Here is a 15,402-nt window from a genome sequence, read left to right on the forward strand (position 1 = left end):
ATTGTGTACTCTGGTCTCCAGTCAGCAGTGTTTGAAATATCAGCACCAGCTGTGGTCCCTTCCCTATACCTGGGCTCTCTGGCTAGACTTCCCACAAGGCCATAGTAGTTTTTTTTTTTTTACTCCAAGGATCACAGTCAGTCAGAAGAGTGAGGAAGCAGGAATGGTGGGAAGCTGATTAGGAGACACGTGTCAATGAGAATGAATTATCTACATCCCAAAGAGCAAGGTGACTTGTCTTAAATAATTATCCACAATGATAGGTAGGAAACTGTGTGATAAAGTATCCAGCAAGTTCATGATTTGGTGAGAAGACTGGACCAGGAGATAGGGATGTTATTTCATTTCAGTCTTGTGTGAGTTCCCTAGAGTCCTTGAGTCTTTGTGTCGTCATCTGTAAAATGAGGGGGTTGGGCTGATAAGCTTCAGTTTCTTTTAGATCTGATTGGTACTTTTCAAGTATGGGGCCTCATACTGGAACTGTGTGTTGCAACATTGACCTGCCATGTGTTGGTGTCCCTCGTTAGGGCACCATAATGACGGGGTTCTTTTGTCCCAGCCTTACAAAGGGTTCTGCATTCTGGAGAAAGGGGCTGTGTGTAGGTTCAAGAAGGAGTCCAAGGACGAAAGATATTTTTGAAAGGCATTGGGGGTCAGAGGAGCTTCAGCTAAAGGGAACTGAAGACTCTCCTTGTCTTAGGACCACGGGCTTTTATTAAACACGATTTATCCTAAGGCAAGGTGGAAATATACACTTCAAAGGGTAAGGTATCAAAGGGTACAGAGCATTGTCAGTTTGGGGAATAGCCTACAGCTGTTCAGGTGTTTGGCCAACAGGAGGCAATAAAATGCCCTGAGCTGTCTGGTAGCTAACAATCCTATTCAGGTTTGGGGGAAGTGCCTTTTAGCCATTTCCAATGGGTAAACTATATATGACTCAACCCTGTTTAGCTCCCCAAGTCCCATCAACCTTTTGATGGAACTCTTGTAATTATTACATGCTGGAATTGGTTCTCGGCAGCCATGTACATTGTTCCAGTGACCACCAGTTTCTGCGCTGTCAGGTAGAAGAAAGACCATCCCAACAGGGAGACAGGATAGGAGAAACACTGAATTTGGAACCAAAAAAAAAAAAATGTGTTCTAAATGATTTCTTCACTTAGAACATCAGACTTGGGCTTGTACCTAAGTTTGTCTATAAACTAGGGTTAGTGATCCCTCTTTGGCTTCCTTTACAATATTGGAAACCACATAGTTACACAACTGCTAACTCTCCCTCTTTTCAAAAACGGCTTGGGTTCTGAAAATCATGTGTAACCAGAAGCTGTGCTACCTGATGGCTGCTGAGGAATGTGGAGGCAGGTGGGGGTTGTGGATAGAGTTTCCTAAACTTGAATTTAATAGGACTTAGTGTCACAATTGCACATAACTGGCTTTCCTTTTTGTAAACCACACAATAGAAAATCATGTTATTTGCCCAGAACTATCAACTATGTCAATAGGAGGAAAATGGAGGTGAAGCTAATGGCATTTTTCTTAATCCCATCTATTCCAGAGATGAGTGATCTTTGATCTTTTTGAGTTTTATCCATCATTCAAAAGATGCTCTTGGATTACATGGGTTTTAGTCTTTCTCCTGATAGAAACATGTGATTGACAAGCTTGTATTTCCCACCATACACCAAGGTGCTGATTACAGGCAGGAATGGAAGAAGCCTTGACCTTAGCCCCTTAGAGGGCAGAGCCCCATTTGAGTCCAAGTTTGCTTTGCCTGGTTAGGAATTGCTTACTGCAATTGCTTACTGCTTCCTTCATGCTTTACATTACAGAGTTAGGCCCTTATCTTGATGTTACAAAAGCCACTCAGGTCAGGCCTCTCACTGCCCCTGTTGGCACTGTTTGCTCTCCCCAATTACTCAACTTGGCAGAAAAATCATCTGTGGTTTTTATTGTTACCTTTTCTTATGGGTACCCAATATAACAAATAGTAAGCTCTCAGAACATAAACTCCTTCTGGGTTCATATATTGTCTTTCATCTTTGTACCTCCGGTACAGTTCAGTATTTGACACTTTATAAACTCATACTGTGGAACTTAATTGAAGCCCTTTATCTGATGAGATTCTGGCTCACTATTTCAATCAACAGCAAATTGGGGAGCTGTTTGATTTGGGAAGTGCAGAGATTAGGGATATGCCGATTTTTACCTCTTAACATTAGCCTTCTGTGAAGACAAGGCCATATTCTTTGGGAGACCCTAGGAAATAAAAAGGAAGTAACTGAAAAGTTAGTATGCAATTGTTGGGGATTTGGGCTTTGTGGCCAACATCTTATTCACATCAAGGCTCTTAAACTATAACATCCCAGATTCATGCAGATGATGCTTGGAAGATTTAGTTCAACATTATTGTTTAACAGATAAGGACACTGTTTTACAGATGAGCTTAGAGGATGATGAACTTTGAAGAAATTTTTCTTGGAATTAATTGTGTGTTTTTTAAATAACACAATTCCTCATGTTAACAAAAGCAAGTTTTGCATGAACCAGTTCAGTGTTTGGGTAAAGTACTTAAAGTCAAACAATGGCAGCAGAAACACAGCAAGGATCTCTGTGTGCAGAGCCCACCAACTGCTTCCAAAGATTCCTTCTTTCCTTCCACACCACAGGGTTGTTCCTGGGGGTGGATGCTCAGCTGGGGACATTGTCTAGCTCTCTTTGCTTTTCTGTGCGACCTGTGACTGGAACTGGACCATAGAATGCGGGTAACAGTGATGTACACCTCTTCCAGAACTGGGTCCTAGGAAGTCACTCCACCACCCTCCACCATCTCTTTTCTCCACTGTCTTATTTCTTCAAGGGTTACTAACACTGTAAACTGGAATTCAAGTCAATTTAAAAATATGGATTTAACTTCAGAAGAAATTTAGTTGTCAGATCAAACTGTGCCTGTGAGCAGAGTTGAGAAAAGAGTAGACAGGAACAGAATTGAGAGGAAGATTTCTTTAGACCTTCTTATATTGTTATTTTAATTTAAGTGAATGGATTGCCTGTTAAAATAAAATTAAAAATAAAGAGAAGAAATTATGCAGGTCATTCTTGTTGGCTTTCAACCAAAACAGCACAGAAGTAGGAGTTACTGGATAATATCAAAGAACTATTTCTTTTTTGAAATTAAAACATTTATTTTCTGCTCCAGAGAAAAGTTAAAGGAAATATGGTGCTCTCTGGATTAATGTTTCACCCATATAAAATATCCCTTACAATGTACTAATGAAATTGATACATTAATTTAATGCTTTCTTTTTTTTATTGTCTGAAGTTTTACATATGTCTCCTTTTTCCCCAATTGACACCCCCCTCTCAGCCATTCCCACCCCAGGCAAGCCCCCCACTGCCCCAGTGCTTGTGTCCGTTGGTTATGCTAATATGCATGCATACAAGTCCTTTGGTTGCTCTCTAACCCCCTCCCCCACCCCCCCATCCCTATCCCCTACCATTTGTCTCTGGATCTATTCTTATTCATTAAATTATGTTGATCATTATATCCCACATATGAGTGAGATCATGTGATATTTATCTTTCTCCAACTGGCTTATTTCGCTTAGCATAATGCTCTCCAGTTCCATCCATGCTGTTGCAAATGGTAAAAGTTCCTTCTTTTTTACAGCAGCATAGTATTCCATTGTGTAGATGTGCCACAGTGTTTTAATCCAGTCATCTGCTGATGGGCACTTAGGTTGTTTCTAAATCTTAGCTATTGTACATTGTGCTGCTATGAACATAGGGGTGCATATGTCCCTTCTGATTGGTGTTTCTGGTTTCTTGGGATATAGTCCTAGAAGTGGGATTACTGGGTCAAATGGGAGTAAAGAACTATTACTAAGAAAAGTCAAGTTTCACTTCAGAGTGATTGATCTAGAATTACAGCTGTGCTTCTGTCAGCCCCAACTGGGTCAGTATATTGCATTCATCAACATTTGTTTTCAACTCTAATCATTTACTTGATTGAGTGGAGCTCTTCTGCTTTCCTTAGATCATCAGTGTCTTTCAAGAAATGATGGGTTAAAAAAGAAAAAGAAATGATGAGTTTTGCTCCCATGAACTTGTTTGTGTGAACTTCCTTCCCTCTGCAGCACCTATTTACAGTATAGAGATGATGTGTTGTGGAATTGTGCACCTGAAATCCATATAATTTTGTTAACTAGTGTCACCCCAATAAATTCAGTGAAAAGAGGGAAAAAAAGTCTCCTATGTGCCCGATGCTGTGTTAGGAGTTGGGATACCCAGGCAGTAAGACAACCTCTTCTTTTAGGCATCATCATGAGAGGGGAGAGAGATGAATAAATACTTTGGTATAGACTGAATTGTGTCCCCCCACCCCCATTTATATGTTTAGGTCCTAACTACCAGCACCTCCGATTATGACTGTATGTGAAGATAGAGTATTTATTAAAGAGATAAATTGAAATGAGGTCATATTGGTCGGTCCTAATCCAATATGACTGGTGTCCTTTTAAGAAGAGATTAGGATACAGACCTGCAGAGAGGGAAGACCAAATGAAGACAAAACAAGGCAGTTACAAGGAAACGAGCCTCAGAATGAAGTCAATGCAGCTGACACCTTGATATTAATATTTCTGAGCCTCTAAAATTGTGAGGAAGTTCCTGTTTAAGCCACCTGATCTGTGGTTTGATATGGCAACTCTAGTAAACTAATACATATCTATAATGTAATTCAGTTAGAGCTGTGATGGGGGAGTTAGCCCTGAGTGAGAGAGAAAAACACAGAGTAGGGTCCCCAAATGGTTCCTTAACCATGCAGATAAGGAACAGAGTTGGCATCTGAGCAGAGTCTATGAGGCAACTCTATTCCTATTCCTACACAGAATACTCATGTAAGTTGACCAAGATGACAGAACTGAGTAGTGGCAGAGACTGCATTCAAACTCAGGCAGATGTCTCCCGATCTGTGCTTTCATGACTATACTGTGCTGCCTTTGATAAAAAATACCAAGGGGAAAGGATGAATGAGGGAAAGAGAGTACATGGAGCATGCCAGGAGTTGTGTGTATGTGGCTGGAACATAAAGCACAAGGTTGGGTGGCAGCAAATGGTGGTGGTAGTGGCAGGACATTCTATGGGCCTGATGATTTGGAGTTTTATCTGGAAATCAATGGAACCTCATTTTTGCATTTTAAAGTACAAATTTATGTCCAAACCTTACATGTTAAGCTCAATGAATTTTTACATACTGACAATACCTATGTAACTGGCAACTAGTTCAAGAAATAAAACATGACTAGCCTCTAGAAGTCTTCTCTTGTTCTTTTCATTCACTACCTCTCCAATGATCACTCCTATACTGACTTTTAAGAACATAGACTGATTCTACTGCATTTTGGTCTTTTACATAAATGGAATTATGCAGAGTATACGCTTGTGTATCTGCCTTTTCCCCCTCACTTTTATGCAATTGATCTTGTGTATAGTTGTAGTGAGTTCATTCTTTGTGCTATATAGTATTTCAGAGTGTATGTATATCAGTTTATCCATTCTATAGTTGGTTGGCATATGCGTGGTTTCTAGTTTGAGGCTAATAGAAACACTGCTGCAATTGTCTACACTAATAAAAGAGAAAGATGCAAATTGACCGTACCTTCACAATGCACATCAGCCATTCAGGAGTGAGTATGCAAATTAACCCAACAAAGATGGCAGATTAATTTGCATATACAGGCACCGAGCAGCTGGGGGCAGGACGCTTGCGTCGTCGCCATGGTGATGATGCAGGCGTTTCGCACCACCCCAGCTGCTCTGGGCCTCTGGGCAGCATGGGAAGGCAGAAAGGTGGCTCTGGGCCACAGCAAAGGCGAAGCCCGCAGCCAGGGGAAGGAAGGCCCATTCTTGCATGAATCTTCATGAATCGGGCCTCTAGTATATATTATAAATATTTTAGAGTGAGCATAATGTATCTAGGAGTAGAATCATTGGATCACATGCATATTTTCAGCTAGAGTGGATACTAAATGCAACACCTATACTTAATGGTAAAATGTTTAAAGCTTGTATTTGACATTGAGAATCATTTTTATTCAACGTTTTACTGGAGGTCCAAGGCAGTGTAAAAAGGGAAGAAAGCAATGTAAAAAGCATGAAGATTGGAAAGAAATGAAACCATCACTTGTCACAGGAGACATAATTATGTATGTGTAAAATCCAAAAGAATCTTTAAACTTTGACTTAATAAGTGAATTTATCAAGGTCACTTTTTACGTATTGATATAAAGTAAATAAATCAAAATTGATTGTATTTCTATCTGCTGACAAAAATTAATGGAAGACAAAATTTTAAAACTGATACCATTTTTCATTGCTTAATAATTGTCAATTAGGAATTAATAGAATGCCAGCTGTGCACTGCCTCTATACTGAAAAGTATAAGAGATCATTAAGGGAAATTAATATAATTTACCATGTTGATATTGAGTCTAGTATTGGAAGACCCCATACTGTAAAGAGGTCAATTCTGAAATTTATCCATGGATTCAATGAAATCCCAAACACAATCTTGGCAGGTTTTTTGTTTGTTTGTTTGTTTTTTTTGTAGAATTTGACAGACACTAAATGTATATGGAAAAGAAAATAAGAGTAAAAAATAAAATGTAAAAAATTAGTACTATTGATTGAGGCATAATGTTTTATGACCTAGGAAAATACCCCTTACTCTTCTTTCTAGAATTAACACACTAATATGTCAGGTGAATATAATATTTACACTCTAATACCATCAATATTATGATCTTGGTTAACACAATGGCCAGGAGAGATATGCAGAAGAGAGACATTTATATTAATTAGACAAAGAGAGGCAAATAACTTTCTTCAAAATATAAATCTAAGAATGTCTTATTTCTAAAAGAACGATTGCTCTGCAAGTAAGGGTTTGGATGCTGGCCTATGAAATCTAAAGAGGTGAGTCCATCACTTTGTCACTGGCTTTGCTGTGAGTCCATAACCTCAACCTTTCCCCAGTTCCTGGCCTCGAATATGGAGGTCACTTGTTAGTTTTTGACCTTCTCTTCTTCCAATTTTTCCTTTAAGTGTAGTATGAAAAGGAGCCTCTCTCTGGGTTGCTGTAAGGAATTAACACCACTGCTTTGAATGGCCAAGGCACTCTTGACTGGGGGAAGGATTTCTGTCTGTGGGCTGCTTTTCACATTACTGCCTGATTTGATGAACTCTGTTAGCTGGTGCTGACCAGCATCTCCTTATACCTTTATCAATAGCATCCTTCTACTGTGTTAAACAGGATTTTTTTTTTTTTCTCAGAGCTTGGAATTTTTTCAATTTGGTGAATACAAGGGAGTTTTTGACTTTAGGAACACCAGGATAGCTCATTCACATGTTTCCTTTTTGGGTTAAGTTATTTAGGAAATGAGTCAGTGAGTGCAATAGGGGACTGAGGTAGAAAGTCCCCGGTCAGTTACCTGCCTCTGTCTCATTTCTGTGGAGGGTTTACAGAAAGTGTCAATAGGCACAGGAGTATCTTCACTTTGGCGTCGGGGATAGCACCATTGGTTGTCTTTTAACATCAAATGTTTTGCTGGATAATTCCTCACACACCTATGGGAGGATGTGTGCCTCCTTTTAAAGTAAAGTAAAATTGCCCAGCTGGTATGGCTCAGTGGTTGAGCTTTGACCTATGAACCAGGAGGTCAGGATTTGATTCCCAGTCAGGGCACATGCCCGGATTTCGGGTTCAATCCCCAGTAGGGCAGTTGTAATCCTCTGTAGAACGGCTGTAGGAGGCAGTCAATCAATGATTCTCTCTCATCATTAACCTCTCTCTCTCTCTCTTTCTCTCTCTCTCTTTCTCTCTCTCTCTTTCTCTCTCTCTCTTTCTCTCTCTCTTCCCTCCCTCCCTCCCTCCCTCCCTCCTTCCCTCCCTCCCTCCCTCCCTCCCTCCCTCCCTCCCTCCCTCCCTCCCTCCCTCTTTCTTCCTCTCTGAAATCAATAGAAAGTATATTTTTAAAAATTAAGTAAAGTAAAATCAGCCCTGACCTATGTGGGTCAGTTGGATGAGCATCATCCCATGCACCAAAAGGTCATCAGGTTCAATTCCTAGTCAGGGCACATGCCAGGGCATATGTGGGTTCAGTCCCCTGTTAGAGTGCAATGTTTCTCTCTCACATCAATGTTTTTATCTCTCTCCCTTTCTTTTCCTCTAAAATCAATAAAAATATATTTAAAAAAAAATAAAGTAAAATCACACAATGAAATTGATCTGCCTCATAGAGCTTTTCTCCCTGAAGCCATCTTGAAGGAGAAGAAAAGTTAATGTTTTAAAGTTTATTTCAGGGCTTTATTAAGAAGGAAAACATGCTTTATGGATATACTAGAGGCCTGGTGCACGACACTCATGCACTGGGGTGGTGGTGGGGGGGGGAGGCCCTCAGCCCAGCCTGTACCCTCTCGTAGTCCAGGACTCCTCGGGGGATGTCCGCCTGCTGTAGAGGCGAAAGAAGCTCCTGCCACTGCTGCTGTGCTCGCCAGCCATGAGCCCGGCTTCTGGCTGAGCAGTGCTCCCCCTGTGGGAGTGCAATGACCTCCTGCATTGAGCGTTTGCCCCCTGGTGGTCAGTGCCCGTCATAGCAACTGGTTGTTCCGCTGTTTGGTCAATTTGCATATTAGCCTTTTATTATATAGGATGCCTTAGTGGTCAGTTTAGATTCTGGCCAGTCTTCAATCTTGTCTCTATCTCTAGCCATACAGAAAAGCCTGCTCAGGGAGACCATTCTTTTCTTTCTTTTTTTAAAATTATTTTTATTGATTTCAGAGAGGAAGGGAGAGAAAGAAACATCAATGATGAGAGAGAATAATTGATTGGCTGCCTCCCGTATGCCCCACACTGGGGATTGAGCCCGCAACCCACGCATGTGTCCTAATCAGGAATCAAACTGTGGTTCATAGTCCAATGTTTAACCACTGAGACATGCCAGTCGGGCAGGGAGACCATTCTTTGAGAAGCTCCCACCCCCTGTTTTGGAGTGACCAAGGCAGGGAACTGCTTAGACATTTTAGACCTCTCAAATATATCAGGGATCAAGTAATTTGAGAGATTTGGTTCAAACTGTAACTGTAGAAAATCTCAGTACTCCCATGTCCTATTGTGAAAAACAGGGGTAAGGACTGTGTGATCTCAGGAAAAAAAAAAAAGAGTTGCCTCTTGGATGTGACTTGAGATCCTGGCAGACTTCCTGGCTCAGGCTCCCCTCCAAGCTACTTCTGGAATTCTTGCATTAATGAACCCTTTCCTGGCGTAAATCCACTGCCCTTTCCTAGGTCTCTGTAAAATGGAACACCCTGTGAGGGGTATGGTATGAATTTATACCAAATGAGATATCTGCTCAACAAAAGACAGTCTTGGGTGCCCTCAGGTGGGGTGGGACCTGCAGTGATGCAAAGTTAATGGGAGGGGAGCAAAACACTCCACATCTCCCCACTCCACAATTTGCATGATTCTGTCCCAAACCTTGTGTACCTTTTAAAGTCTGATTTGGAATGATCTCATTTCCCCTGCTTTTAGGGGCTCAGATTTTCTCTCCTGTTGCTTCTGACTAGTTTTCTAACAGTATTATTTAACTTGGGGAAGCATTTCGAAGGCCACATTTTGCTCTTGAGGACACTTTACAAAATAAAGCCACAGGATATTGCATCCTAAGTGAGAACGATGGGGGACAGCTCTGATGGAATCTGTAATGTGCTCAAGTTAGTGCCGTGGCCACCTCCCGTGGCATTGTGCAAAGTGGAAGATGTACTGTACAATCTGTCTCCATAAGGTCATATTGCCAGGTAACTTGTAATAAGTGTCTCCACTCCTATCAGATCACACAGCAGAGCCGCGACCAGCTAAAAAATATGCAGCACTCTGGGTGCTATTATATCGGACTTCATCGCCTCAGGCACTGGCGGGGAGATAGATGTTTGCAGAGAAATTTTATTAAGTATAAACTCAGGGTGAAGAAAACAATGGAAATTGCTTTTTTTTTCCTTGGCAAGTCCTTATTAATGTTTAATATTTCCAGTATTAGCATAACAGCTGTACTTTAGTTGGAAAGACAACCAGAGATTTTGTTTAATGAAATGCAGAAATGTCAAACCACCTCACAGGCTTATTTGTTACTCATAAAAATTATGTTAAAATCGTGTGTATGCAAAAATGTTGCAGCAATAAAAATGAATAATAGCATCTATGAAGAAAAGGAATCTCTTATTTCAAAGTTTACCTATAAATGTTAGGACATTAGAACTGTGTTTTTTTTTTAAAGTTGTTCTTTACCTTGCGGTTTGGAATCTTGAATATTTATAAATGTTATGTGGTCAGAAAAAGCAGTAACATTTGATTTTTGATCCCTTTGAAAGTAGTCATTGCTATAAAGAAAGAGGTAGAGAAAGAAAGGGAATAAAGGAGAAAGAGGAAGAAAGATTCTGTAATTATCTACTTTTACTGATATTTACAGTTTTTCAAGACTTTCACACCTTTGTTATGTTAGAAGGTAAACTGAGGCATATCAAAATTTTTAAGAGTTTATTTGTAACAACAATCCATTGGAATCAGGCAGCACTGAACCAGAGTGGTTAGGAGCCTGGGGGAAACTTTTATAGACAGGAGGTGGAAACATTGATGGGCTAAAGCTTGAAGCCTAGGGGGCTGTTTGTGATTGGTTTGGTTGTTTTTTTTGTACTTCAGTTTCATAACCTGGAGGCATTTACAGGCTTAGATTTTGGTTTGCTGATGTAGGCTGCCATGGCCTTGGAGCCATACCAGTCTAATGGTCTCAGTGTCTCTTAATTTAACACAGCCACATGGACATATGCCAAAGCCAGGACCTGCCTATACTCTGCATATTATCCCAGTCTCAGAACTAGAGGATTTCCTCACTGACTCCCCCCTCACTGACTTCCCCCTCCCCACCCTTCTCTCTCTCTCCCACTCCCCCTCCCCCTAGGCCACTCTAAGCTTTGAAAGGCACATGATTACTTGAATTGATTGAATTATGCTCCTAACTGTTTCAATTACCCCCAAGCTTTCTTTTACAAAATAGGCAGCCCTGGTAGGACCAGAACATCAACTGTCTTCTGAACTCCTCAGAGACATTCTAAACCTTAGTTATATACTAGTATGCCTAGAAATAACCATGCAAGAACGTATGAATCCTAATATAAGATTGCATAATCTAGTCTTTTTTTTTTTTGGTAATGATATCATTAATAATATGCAGTAATATACTTGCTAAGATTTCAGTGCCAGAAAGTGTGCCAAGATTTTTATACACATTCTCTTTCAATGTTCCCTATGATATTGTTACTGGAGAAATGCATGCATGGATGGTTTTTTTCCATTGCTAGTGGGAGTAGGGTTCTTGAAGTGCCATGGGAATAAGCATTTCTGGAGGCCCCCATGGGAGGATATGTGGTAGAAAGCTTTATTTTCAGGGAGTTACCTCTCTGGGTGTGCAAAGTCCCATTTTCCTTAATCCAGTTCTGGAAGATGTGGCACTGGGGATTCAGCAGAGCTAAAAGCAAAGCCAGTGTCCAGAGTTTCCGTTCTATGGTGTAGCCTGGTCTGGTACTGCATTAGGCTAGTTGCAGTCCATTAGTGCATTGTGTGTGAGGTCCACATGGCTGTGAACTGTGCAGGCTAGTGCAGGAGGATAGAGTCCTGCAAGCCAGGAGCAGGAACCAAGAGGCAAGAGAGAGCAAGCTCCTTTGTTTAGGAGATTAAATATCTTAAATCTTCCCATCCTTGCAGTGGCTACATCTGCTCTGGCCGATGGCCTGTTCCCAGGTGTGACAAACAAGTATCTTCCCTATTACACCCAGACTTTACTGGTCATGCCTGTAATATTTGGACTTCCTTTTGCTCCGTTCCAGTTATTCATAACTAGGTTAAATGACATTGGCATCAATATCATGTATTAATATTATTTACTAGAGGCCCGGTGCATGAAATTCATGCACAGGTAAGGTCCCTAGGCATGACCAGTGATCAGGGCCAAGGCCTCCCTTCCCCGGCTGCCGGCTGGGGCTTTCCTTCATTCCATGCCACCCCCTGGTGGTCAGCACATGCCATAGCAAGCAATGGAACTCACGGTCTCCTAGTCAAACTCCCCAGGGGACAATTTGCATATTAGGCTTAGATATATAGATATGAGAGAATTAACTAAAAATGAAGATAGGACTAGAACTAAAGTCTCTCTGATTCTAACACTGTACCTCTACCTCAAAAAGATGGTCCTCACGTTTTTCTCCACCATCAGCCAAAAAAATTCATACACTGAAACTTCTGAGGTACCTTAGTGCCATTTATCACTTTTACTTCTGAAAATGGCATTTCTAAGTCACTCCTTGTGACATCTTGACAAAGGAAGTAGTATGGTCTATCTTTTAGGGAAGGTGTTCTTTAGGACGTGGGACTACAGCTATATTGGGGGTGAAAGAGGGACCAGGATATTTGTGGGAAATAGGATAAGGGAAGGTATTTCTGTTGGAGGCAGAAGGAAGCACAGATTTGAGCAGATCATGATGTATGGAGGCAAGAAAGCACGTTTGTCTTTTCAAGACATTTTTCTTGCATCTTGCAATGCCGGAATAATTTTGATTCTTCCTGGAATGAGTATAAAGAGAAGTGTGCATGTCTCATTCATTTTTGTAATTATAATAAAAACTCATGAAACATCAGAAAGAATAACAAAGAAAAGTCTGTTTTCTATGAAGCTTTTGATTTATTTAAAATGTACAATTTTAAACTATTATTTCTACCTAATTAAGTAAATGCAATAATTAGCCAATGTTTGAAAATACTTTGAAGAGGAAGACAACAATTCACTAATGTATGGCATGATTATTTCTATTCTATTTTCCCTTTTTTTGGCAACCAGGAATTCTAGAATTAATTCCTATCATCTGTTACAAATTGTACCTCTAGGAATAATGAATTTAAGAGGAAACAAAGGATATTAATTTGAAGCATCTTCATTATTCTTCACTTTTTAATTAGCTCGTGTACATTTATAATCCCTTTTGATGATTTGTGACTAATGTAGGGAAAACAGCCAGAAAATGATGATACTTCAGAAAAGTAAAAATGAAGTTAAAAGATTGTTTTTTAGTTTAAAGAATTGGATGATGATTTATGATTTACTGAAAATCTTTACTGTAGATCACATCTGAAGTCTATTTTTGGTCTTCTTAATTTCAGCTCTTATGTGACATAGAAGGTCACAGTTTAGTAGCCATTTATGGAGAGAAATCTAGGGGGAAAAGTGTCATCTGAGAAAAAGGTGATATTTTAACTATTTAGCCTAGAAAAATGTGAGACTGATAAAGAGAGACCTGATAGCCATGATCCAACCTTTGAAGGATTAGGTTAGCAAGGAGCACATGTGTGATTTTGAAAACTAAAGGTGGAAGTTACTGACGAGTTTTCTAACAATTCCAGCTATCCGATGATGGGACTGTGTGTGAAGATTTAAGTAGGAAGTTCCCCTTCAGTGGAGTGTTCAGACACAGGCTGGGAGACCATCTGGCAGGGTTTTCATAGTCTGGGTGTGCTCCATGACCAGTATCAGTGTGTGGATGGGGGAGGGTTGACAGTACCTTCTAAATGCCAGTTTTCAGATTTTAAATTGGCAATGGGATTCCATCAAGGAAGGGTATGGTGAGGGCTGGATACAAGGGACTGAGTCTCTGACAGATTCTTTTTACCTCTAAGATTTTTATGTTTTCCACGGGTACAGGCAAAGAGGATAAAACCAAAACATTCTAGAAGGAAATTCCATGTTAGGAAAATTATTTAGTTGAAAAAGAATAAACAGTTATGGCATATTAATTTTTAGAGGCGTATAATATCTTTAGAAACATGCAAAGCAGGCTAAAGTTGTCTTTGGTTTCTTCTGAACTGAGTTTTTCCCTCTTTCCTTCAGATTTACCTGTTGTCATATCTTTAGATTCCCTGCCTAAAGTTTTCCTACCTTCCCTCCCTGTCTGCACAGGAATCAGATGACCCCAAATTCCAACTTCCTAAACTGTGTTCGGTAGAATTCCAAAGATGTAACCCAATGTTCCCATCCCTTAGTTATTAAATTAAATCAAACCCTAATCTAGGCACTGCTGTGAAGACACTTTGCAGATGGAACTGAATTGTGAATCAGCTGACTTTAAGATACAGAGATTGTACTCAGTTATCTGGGTGAGCCTGATGAAATTACATGAGTAATTTCCTCTGGGCATGCAGAGAAAGTCATAGAGATTTGACATAGAAATCAGTGAGATTCAAAACGTGAGAGACTGGTTGCCCCTGACTTGAAGAAGAAGGAAGAGGCCCACAAGTCAAGGAATGCAGGCAGCCTTGAGAACAGAGAGCAACCCCTGGTTAACAGCTAGAAATGAAACAGGCCCTCAGTCCTACAGTTGCTTGGAATTCTGCCTACAACCTAAAACCGGAGTACTTGGAAGATTCTATCATAGAGCTTTCAGAAAGGGATACAGCCCTACAGACACCTTGATTTTAGCTTGTGAAACCCAGAGCAGTAAAACAGCTGAACTTGTCTTATGGGTCTATGAGATAATAAGTGTGTATTGTTTTAAGTTGCCAAATTATGATCATTTTTAACAGCAGCAATATAAAATGAATGCAGCAGTAAGTGGGGTATTAAAGTTCCCTACTATTAATGTTTGATTGTCTAGTTCTTCCTTTAGGTTCATTAACATTTGATTTATATATTTAGGTGCTCCTATGTTGGGGGTATAAATGTTTACAATTGTTGTTTTATCCTCTTCTTAGATTGACACCTTTATCATTAGGTAATTCCCTTCTTTGTCTCTCATTACAGTATTCATTTTAAAGTCTATTTTGTCTGATATAAGTATAGTTACCCCAGATTTCTTTTCTAGTTATATGAGACTAGAGGCCTGGTGAACGAAATTCATGCATGGGTGGGGTCCTTAGGCCTGGCCAGCAATCAGGGCCAATTAGGGCCTTCCTGCTTGTTGCTGGCTGCTGGCTCGGGCCTGCCAGATGGGGGAGAGACCACAGGAGGCTGGCTGTGGGAGTGCACTGACCACCAGGGGGAAGCTCCTACATTGAGCATCTGCCCCCTGGTAGTCAGTATATGTCATAGTGACCAGTTGTTCTGGTCATTCTGGCATTCTGGTCGCTTAGGCTTTTATATATATAGATAGATATTTTCCATCCTTTCAATTTCAGTCTGTGTCCTTACATCTGAAATGAATCTCTTGTAGGCAGCATCTATAGGGTGTCCCCAAAAATGTATACACACATTTTGAATAATTATAATAAAAGTGTTTATTAAAATACATTTCACTTTCAAAACTGAGCTA

Source organism: Cnephaeus nilssonii, assembly GCF_951640355.1.
Source record: "Cnephaeus nilssonii genome assembly, chromosome: 11".
NCBI lineage: Eukaryota > Metazoa > Chordata > Mammalia > Chiroptera > Vespertilionidae > Cnephaeus > Cnephaeus nilssonii.